An 8,143-nucleotide genomic window follows, 5' to 3' on the forward strand; every position below is an offset into this window, starting at 1 on the left:
TGAACAAATTCAGCATCACTTCACTTGCTGAAGCTCCCCTCAACCCTTCCAATGCCTCCTCTTCACCTGGCTAATTTCTACTCATTCACTAAGGCTCACCCCTTCCTGGTTTTACTGTATGTACTTGTATTTCTTTGCTCAGTGCCTGTTTTCCCCACTGGTTGATGAAGTCAGGGAAGAAGTCTATCCTATTTGCCCCTGTATCTCTAGCACCTCAATAAATGTTTATTCAGAGAATGAATGAATGAGTTAGAAAATAGCAAAAGGAATAATGGGACAGCAGAGCAAAGAGCACAAATGGTACCTGAACTCAGAGTTCAGGATAAATGTGAGCATCTTAAATTATCGCTACCTAACTTCAAATAGTTCATTGGCTTTAGGCAACTATATACATAACTCCTTTGATAGTCCGAGGTACAGAAGTCAGGAAGGATCAGAAGCAGCACAATATCACACAGCATGCATTCATGTCGCAGTGCTTGATCAAGTATTTGAACATAAATGCTCTTAGGTTTGGACTTCACTACAAGGCCCAAACATGTTGCTATCGAAAAACAAGATCCACTTTTGCTCTCACCACATAAAACTTGAATCTCTTGTTATGATATTTTAGCTATAATGGAAAATCAGGTTTAGATAGGTAATTCACAATTACGGCAGGGGCAGTGACTATGAGCTAAGAATTCAGTATTTTAAGTGCCAGAGCATCTTTTATCCTATCATAAATCATCATCAGTTCTGTTTTTAAAGGAAAATGAGAGCATATTCCAGGTGATGAGCACTTACAGAGAGAATGCGGATGGCCTTCAGTATTTTGGACTGCCTGGCTTAAAATGTTTTTGAGGTTTGTTTGCTCCTTCCCTTGGTGGAATTGGAGTATAGGCTCAAAATTCCCTCTAATGCCAAACAGCTGCTAGTTTGCTTTGTTTCAATTAAAACTGAAAGTAGCTGCCCCAGATGTCCTGCCCATGTGGAGCAGCATAAGATGTCACTGAACATCACCAAGAAGCCCTGGAAAAATGATGTTGTGCATGTATATTAATGAGCCATGGGATATTTGGGGAGAAGGAGGGAGAAGAGTGGGGATTCTACCATTTATTATACAGCAGCAGCAATGTACAGTAGTCCCCCCACTCCCACTTATCTGGGTTTTGTTTTTCACAGTTTCAGTTACCCATGGTCAACCACAGTCCAAAAATATTAAAGGGAAAATTTAAGAAATAAACAATGCATAAGTATTAAATTACATGCCATTCTGAATAGCATGATAAAATTTCTTATATCCCTGGCCCTGTCCCACCCAGATACGAATCATCCCTTTGTCCACTGTGTCTATGCTATATATGCCACCTGCCTGTTAGTCACTTAAAAGCTGTCTCAGTTATCAGATGGAGTGTGGTGACATTGTAGTGCTTGTGTTCAAGTAACCATTATTTTACTTAACAATGCCACATTCAAATAACTTTTATTACAGTATATTGCTACAACTGTCCTACTTTATTATTGGTTAATGTTAATTGTTTACTGTGCTTAATTTATAAATTAAACTTTATCATAGGTAGATATGCATAAAATAAAAGGTAATATATACACGGTTTGTTGCTACCCTCAGTTTCAGGCATCTCAGAATGTAGTCTTCTCTCCACCCACCCCCAGATAAAGGTGGGGGGGGGGGTTACTGTAAGGCCATCAGCACATTAAATCCTCACTTTTATGACTTGGAATTAAATATTTAGAGTTAAAATAACTTAAAAATTATCTGGTCAGATCCTTTTTCATGATTAAAAGACTGGGACCCAGAGAATCTTATAGACTTGCCAACGTCACTTATCTGGCCTGTGACAAGGCTTTACTCTCCTCCCTTGACAATGTACCTGTACTCAGTATCACAGAAGCACTTTTTTAACACAGACTTTCATTTAGTTGTTACTGCCTTACCGTGAAGTCAACAGTGAACTCTCACTGGCTTTCTCTCTCCCTTTCTCTGCATTGCTTTTCCCCTCAGCCAGAAATTCTATTTTGATATTGGTAACTGTTCTTTATATCCTGAAAAACAGGCAAAAGTAACCACAATGATAATTTTCACTCATAGGAATAATTTTGTCAGTTCTATACTAGGCACGAAGAGAAATAATCTCAATGAACCTGAAAGTAAATCTTAACATTATGAACAGTGTCAGCTGAGAAAACATTGTCATGCAATATCTTAAATATCCTTTTATGTCTCTTTCTGCCCTTCCTCAGTCTTGATTCCTTTGTGAAACCCAGTAAGCATCTTATTACTGATAAAAGCATAATATTTGGAGAGATAAAACTTAGAGGCATTTTCATGGAGTTCTAGTTTATAGTAAAAGAATACGTGTAATAATTAGGGTAGGCTAGCTATTATGATAAATGGGCCCAAAATTGCATATTTTCTCTAATATAACAGAATTTTACTTCTTTTCACTTAATAGTACCAGACAATGAATAAATTAGTAAGCTGACCTTCTTCTAAATAGTTCTTCAGAGGGCAGGTTGACAGCTTTGACTTAATCTTATTTTTACTCAAATTCTTCCATGGTGATAAGGTTGAAAAATCAGAGAACCACATTGCTCTTTCAAATCAACTAAGGATTTCTAAGATTAAAGAGGTAGTTAATGACATAAATTAATAAATGAGCAACACCGTCAATAACTAAGTATTTGTGGTAAATGTTATAGCTCATGGTGGCAAATCATTGCTTTGACTAATATTTTCCACTAAAATTGCATATTTGTACATATCTAATCAGGCTTTTAATCAAACTTTCTTATTAGTTCATCTTTACAACTAAACATATTTTCACAGAGCAAGAGCAGAGTGGACTTTTTGAATATTTTTGACAATCCAGTATGGAGTCACTGTAAGCCATGACGTTACATCAAGTGCTATTTCAAGGCTGAGGTAATGAGGTATAAGAATGCCTTTAGGAGGGACCTGGAGTACCCAAAACCACGAGTCTGGACACTTGCATAAGGACTCTGTCTGGACATTGGATAAAAGTGGGACCCCCACCTGCTGGGGGCTAAAAGAACTCAGAGATCCAAATGCCCAACACTGGAGTTTGGCTGTACCATGGGCCGTGCTAGAACCCTGTCAGACTTCCACTCTGCCTGCCTCCTGCTGCCACTATAGCCACCTGGCTTAAGACCAATGCCCACCTCTCTTTCTGCTGATGCTGCCGAAGACCAAGACTTTCCAGCAGATACTTGCTTTGCTCGCTTCTATCATGAAAGACCCCCATCTCTGTGTGTAGCCTATATGTGACTCTATTGGCTTTTTGGGGTTAACTGCCTTAATAAACCTGGCATAGGGAAATACAAATACGATGAGTGACTCCTTTTGGGGATGCTCCCTTGCTCAATTAGTTATTGAAACCATCCTATTTGAATTGACCACTTCCTTAAATGTTTCCATTTACCAAGCATCTGTACTCATCATCAGACACCAACCCTGTGGGATATGATGTTTCCTTCCCTATTATGTCTCCCATTTTGCAGATGAAAAAACAGAGGCTAAAAGGTTAGTAATTTGTCCAAGATTAAGTTACAGGGTTCAGAGCAAACCCAAGTCCACCTGACTCCAAAGTTACAGGATTTCCACTCTGGTAAACTACTTCCCACTCAGTTCTTTCAAATGTTTAGATGAAATGCATGTAGATTGAACCTGATTATTGAGAGATCCAAAAAATGGGCTCAAAAGGGTTTGCCAGACTAAGTGTAAATAGCACAGTCATGACCCGATTTCCCTCTATGCCCACCCACTCCTTAGCAACAAGGGGAAGGACTAAGGCACAGTGGGGAATCTTACTTGATGTGTTACTTCTGACAGTTTACTTTTTCATCCAGTTTTATGCCTTTCCAGCCTCTGCTTTGGGGAAATGCAGATTGGGAAGGAAGGATCAAGCCTACTCAGAAATACAAGCTGAGGTATTATCCTAGCAACTCCCTAAAGCAATTGTAAACATTGTTTGCTTAAGTCTTAAGTTCTTCTGCCTGGCAGTGTACAATGCAAAGTTCAAAGGTTTTCTCATTACTATAACGGGATATAAAGCTTTTGCTGTTGGCTGTGGAATAATGAAGATAACTCTTGTAGGTTGTTCCTTCAATCCGTATTTATGAAAGTTAGAGAAGTTTATTGTATAGCTATTTTCTTTTTCTTTCTTTTTTATTTTCTCTAGAAAACATGTCCTTTCTAGGATCAGTTCTAAGATTAATATTCAACAAGTTCCTTCCTAAAGAATAGAAGATTTATAAGTTGAGTTTTATCCCCCACAGAAAAAAAATCGTATCTCTTAACTTTTCATGATCAATAAATAACACATTACTAGTTTAATCGGTAGTGGGAGTGGAAAGCAGACTCCAGAGAGCCCTGAGCAGCCCTGTCGCCACTGCCACCACTGCCACCGCAGCCTAGCTACCATCACATCCGAGGGGAGCTGCAGCTGCCCCCTGCCCCCCCCCCCCCCCCCCGGCCTCAGCACTGCGGACACCAAGCCCGGCACCAGCAGCAACCGGGCAGCGAGTGGTGCCCTGGCAGCCTCACACTGGAGGCGCCTGCCAGCTGGGACAAAAAAGTCATCGCAACAAAGGTTTTGGGAACAGTAAAATGGTTCAATGTAAGAAACGAATATGGTTTCATCAACAGGAATGACACCAAGGAAGACGTATTTGTACACCAGCCTGCCATAAAGAAGAATAACCCCTGGAAGAGCCTCTGCAGTGTGGATGGAGAGACTGTGCAGTGTGATGCTGTTGAAGGAGCAAAGCGGGCAGAGGCAGCACATGCTGCAGACCCTGGCGGAGCTCTGGTGCAAGGCAGCAAATAAGCCCCGGACCGTCACCATTATAGACGCTCTCCACATAGCAGGGGTCCTCCACGCAGCTACCAGCAGAATTGCCAGAAGAGTGAGAGTGGGGGAAAGGATGAGGGATGGGAGAGCGCTCCTGAAGGCCAAGCCAAACAGAGCCAGCCCTACTGCAGGTGACAGCTCCCACCTTACTACCTGTGGACACCCTCTGGGCGTCGACCACAGTATTCCAACCGTCCTGTGCTGGGAGAAGAGATGGAGGTGCTGACAACCAGGGTGCGGGAGGACAAGGTAGACCAGTGAGACAGAATATGTATCGGGGCTACAGACCATGATACCGCAGGGGTCCACCTCGCCAAAGACAGCCTAGGCAGGACAGCAAAGAAGAAGATAAGGGAAATCAAGGAGATGAGAACCAAGGTCAGCAGCCTCCTCAACGTTGGTACCACCGCAACTTCAATTACCAATGCAGACGTCCAGAAAACCCTAAACCACAAGATGGCAAAGAGACAAAAGCAGCCGACACACCAGCTGAGAATCCGCCGGCTCCCGAAGCTGGGCTGGGCAGGGCAGGGCTGAGTGAATGCCGGCTCACCATCTCTACCATCATCCAGTTTAGTCATCTAACAAGAAGAAATGGGTATGAAGTTCCAGCAATAAGAAATGAACAAAAGATTGGAGCTGAAGACCTGAAGTGCTTCCTTTTTGCCCATTGACCAGATGACTAGAACGATCTGCATTGTCTACGCAGCATGGGGTTTTTATTATTTTTATCTAAAGATGTCTCTTTCTGGTAATGACAAACATGTCATTTTTTTTTTAATAAGCCTGGTTTTTCTCACTACCCCTTTAAATATTTTTAAACTGTTTCATATCTGGTCAAGTTGAGATATTTAAGAACCTCATTTTTAATTTGTAATAAAAATTTACAACTTGATTTTTTTTAAGTCAACAAGCTGCAAGCACCTGTTAATAAGTCTTAAATAATTGTCAAAAACAACAACAACACATTACTTAAGTATTTCCTTATTTGCCAATAATGAGAGACTTGCTGGCCTGACAAAGGCAGATTTAATTAAAACCCACAACGAATGTGTTCAAAATATTGCAAAAAAATTGGCAGAAAACAAATGAGAACATATTGAAAAAAGAGAGCATCTCTTTCTCCTACATGATAACTAGCTACAACTGTGATAACAAATACACAAAGCAAAATAAAATAAGGATTTTCCAACAGCATATTTTTAGAGTTAATTTTTGAACATAAATCAAAGCCAGACTCATAACCTATAAAGCATTTACTATTTTTAATTATTGGTGCTACATGCAAATTCCCAAAGTGACAATGTTTCCACTTTGGGAATACTGACCTAAAGAGAGATACTAAGGGATGTGACCACATTGTTCCTTGCGCTTTAGAATATTTGGGGCCACTGCCTGCTCATAGGTGCCCCCTATGCTAACAGCAAGGAATTCCTCTAGAAACTGTTCTGAGTAACTTCTCCTAGGGATCCCCAGAGTTAGAAGATGAAGGGAGGTGAAAAAGAAAAGGGAGAAGTTGGGTAGGTGAGGTCTGCCCTTCAGCCCTGCCCCTCCCAACTTCCTACAAAAATGACTGGGAAGCATTATGGTGGTGACACCTTCCTGAGCACCTTCACTTCACATGCTCAGGTTCACTTGACTCAATGGAGATACACTTGCTCTCTCTCCAAAGAGCAAGATAATGTGAGAGGAACAAATGATCTTTACTTTTATCTTAGTTTTAAGGTCTCTGACTTGTGGGAAAAGACTATATAGTACATGAATGTTCACCATCTTTCAAACCCTTTCCTCTCTCAAGTAACCCCTCCCTTCATTAAGCCAGCCTGTGATCTTCCGACATTCCTCAGGAAACTCCACTACTTCTCTGGAAAAAGGAGATTTCATGGTAGTTTTCTGTGTGACTTAAACACTAGGGTCCTCAGCCCTTAGCTAGGTGCTTAATGAGGTGCTCAGTTGCAAACTCAGAAAAGGAGAGGGAAGGTGAAATTTAGTGTCACAAATAAAAGTCAAAATTGTTGCTCCAATTATGTTTCCTTCACTCTATCAGGAAGGTCTGTAACTGCTTTCCTCGTGATTTTATCTAAGAAACAAGCAATGTCAAGGTAAATTCTAATGTTTCTCTGAGGACAACCAAATCAATCATTTATGAAGAAAAGACATTTCTCTTATCAACATGACTTGGGATGCTGCCCTTTTTGAAACAGGAATTCTGGTATTTCAGGACTGGACACTTTGGCTCTTTCCTGAGCAAAACTACCCTTACAGAAGCCATCATTGTATTGGATTGACCAAAAAGTCCATTCAGCTTTTTCTGTAAAATAAAAGAAACATTTTTCATTTTCACCAATAACTTTATTGGTTTGGATAATTTGAGTATGTCAGCTATCTTCTGCATGGTCTAACATTGATTGTTCTAATTAATGTCTTGATCTAATCAATATCAACTTCAACTGGTCTACCCAATGTGGAGCATCATCCAGCAAATCCCCAGCATGAAACGTCGCAAACCACTTTTGATACATTCAATTAGTCACAGCACCTTCTCCATACACTACATATATCTCTTTTTTTTTTTGCATTTCAGTTGCATTTTTACCCTTCTTGAAATAATAAAGCATAATATGCTGAAAATGTTGCACATTTTCTTCCATCTTCAATATTAAAATGCTACACAAAAATTCACCAATTTTGAAGTTTTTTTAATGCATGCTGATATGACAGCTGTCACAAAATTGTTTCAAATGAAGTTAAAGACAGCTAAGCACTACTAGAGTTATCTCACAAACCAAATGAACTTTTTGGCCAACCCAATAATTGGGACAAGTTCTTTGTCTGCAATGCAGGAGGAATGGTACCAATTCCAATAAGATCTTTTATTTATTCCAAATTCTCCTCACCAATGTCAAAAACCAGAGAGAAGACATTTCTGCCTGCAACTGATAAAAAATGTCCTGCTTGATGATATAGATGAAAGACAAATGGGGGACCTGGAATCCAAGCAATTTATAGTCTAGTAGGATCACATTGGTAATATTGATAATATAATACAGTATAATATATATTTGATACTATAGTATAATAATATAATATAATGTAATATTGCTCCAAAATATAGTGGCATAAAAGAACAAATATTTATTGCACCACCATTTCTTTGGGTCAGGATCTGGGTACAGCTTAGCTGGGTGCCTCTGCCTCAAGGTCTTTCATGAAGTTACAGTCAAACTGTCAGCTGGGGCTACAGTCTCACCTGAAACATGTAACTCACT

The 8,143-nt window shown here is 40.0% G+C and overlaps 1 pseudogene; it reads left to right on the plus strand.

Annotated features, from left to right (window-relative positions):
• The first annotated feature begins 271 nt into the window (after nucleotides 1-271).
• LOC150020092 (Y-box-binding protein 1 pseudogene) lies at nucleotides 272-5,548 on the plus strand (annotated as a pseudogene).
• Nucleotides 5,549-8,143: the final 2,595 nt, after the last annotated feature.

Source organism: Furipterus horrens, unplaced genomic scaffold (assembly GCF_987537825.1).
Source record: "Furipterus horrens unplaced genomic scaffold, mFurHor1.1.pri manual_scaffold_2, whole genome shotgun sequence".
In the NCBI taxonomy this organism is placed as follows: Eukaryota; Metazoa; Chordata; class Mammalia; order Chiroptera; family Furipteridae; genus Furipterus; species Furipterus horrens.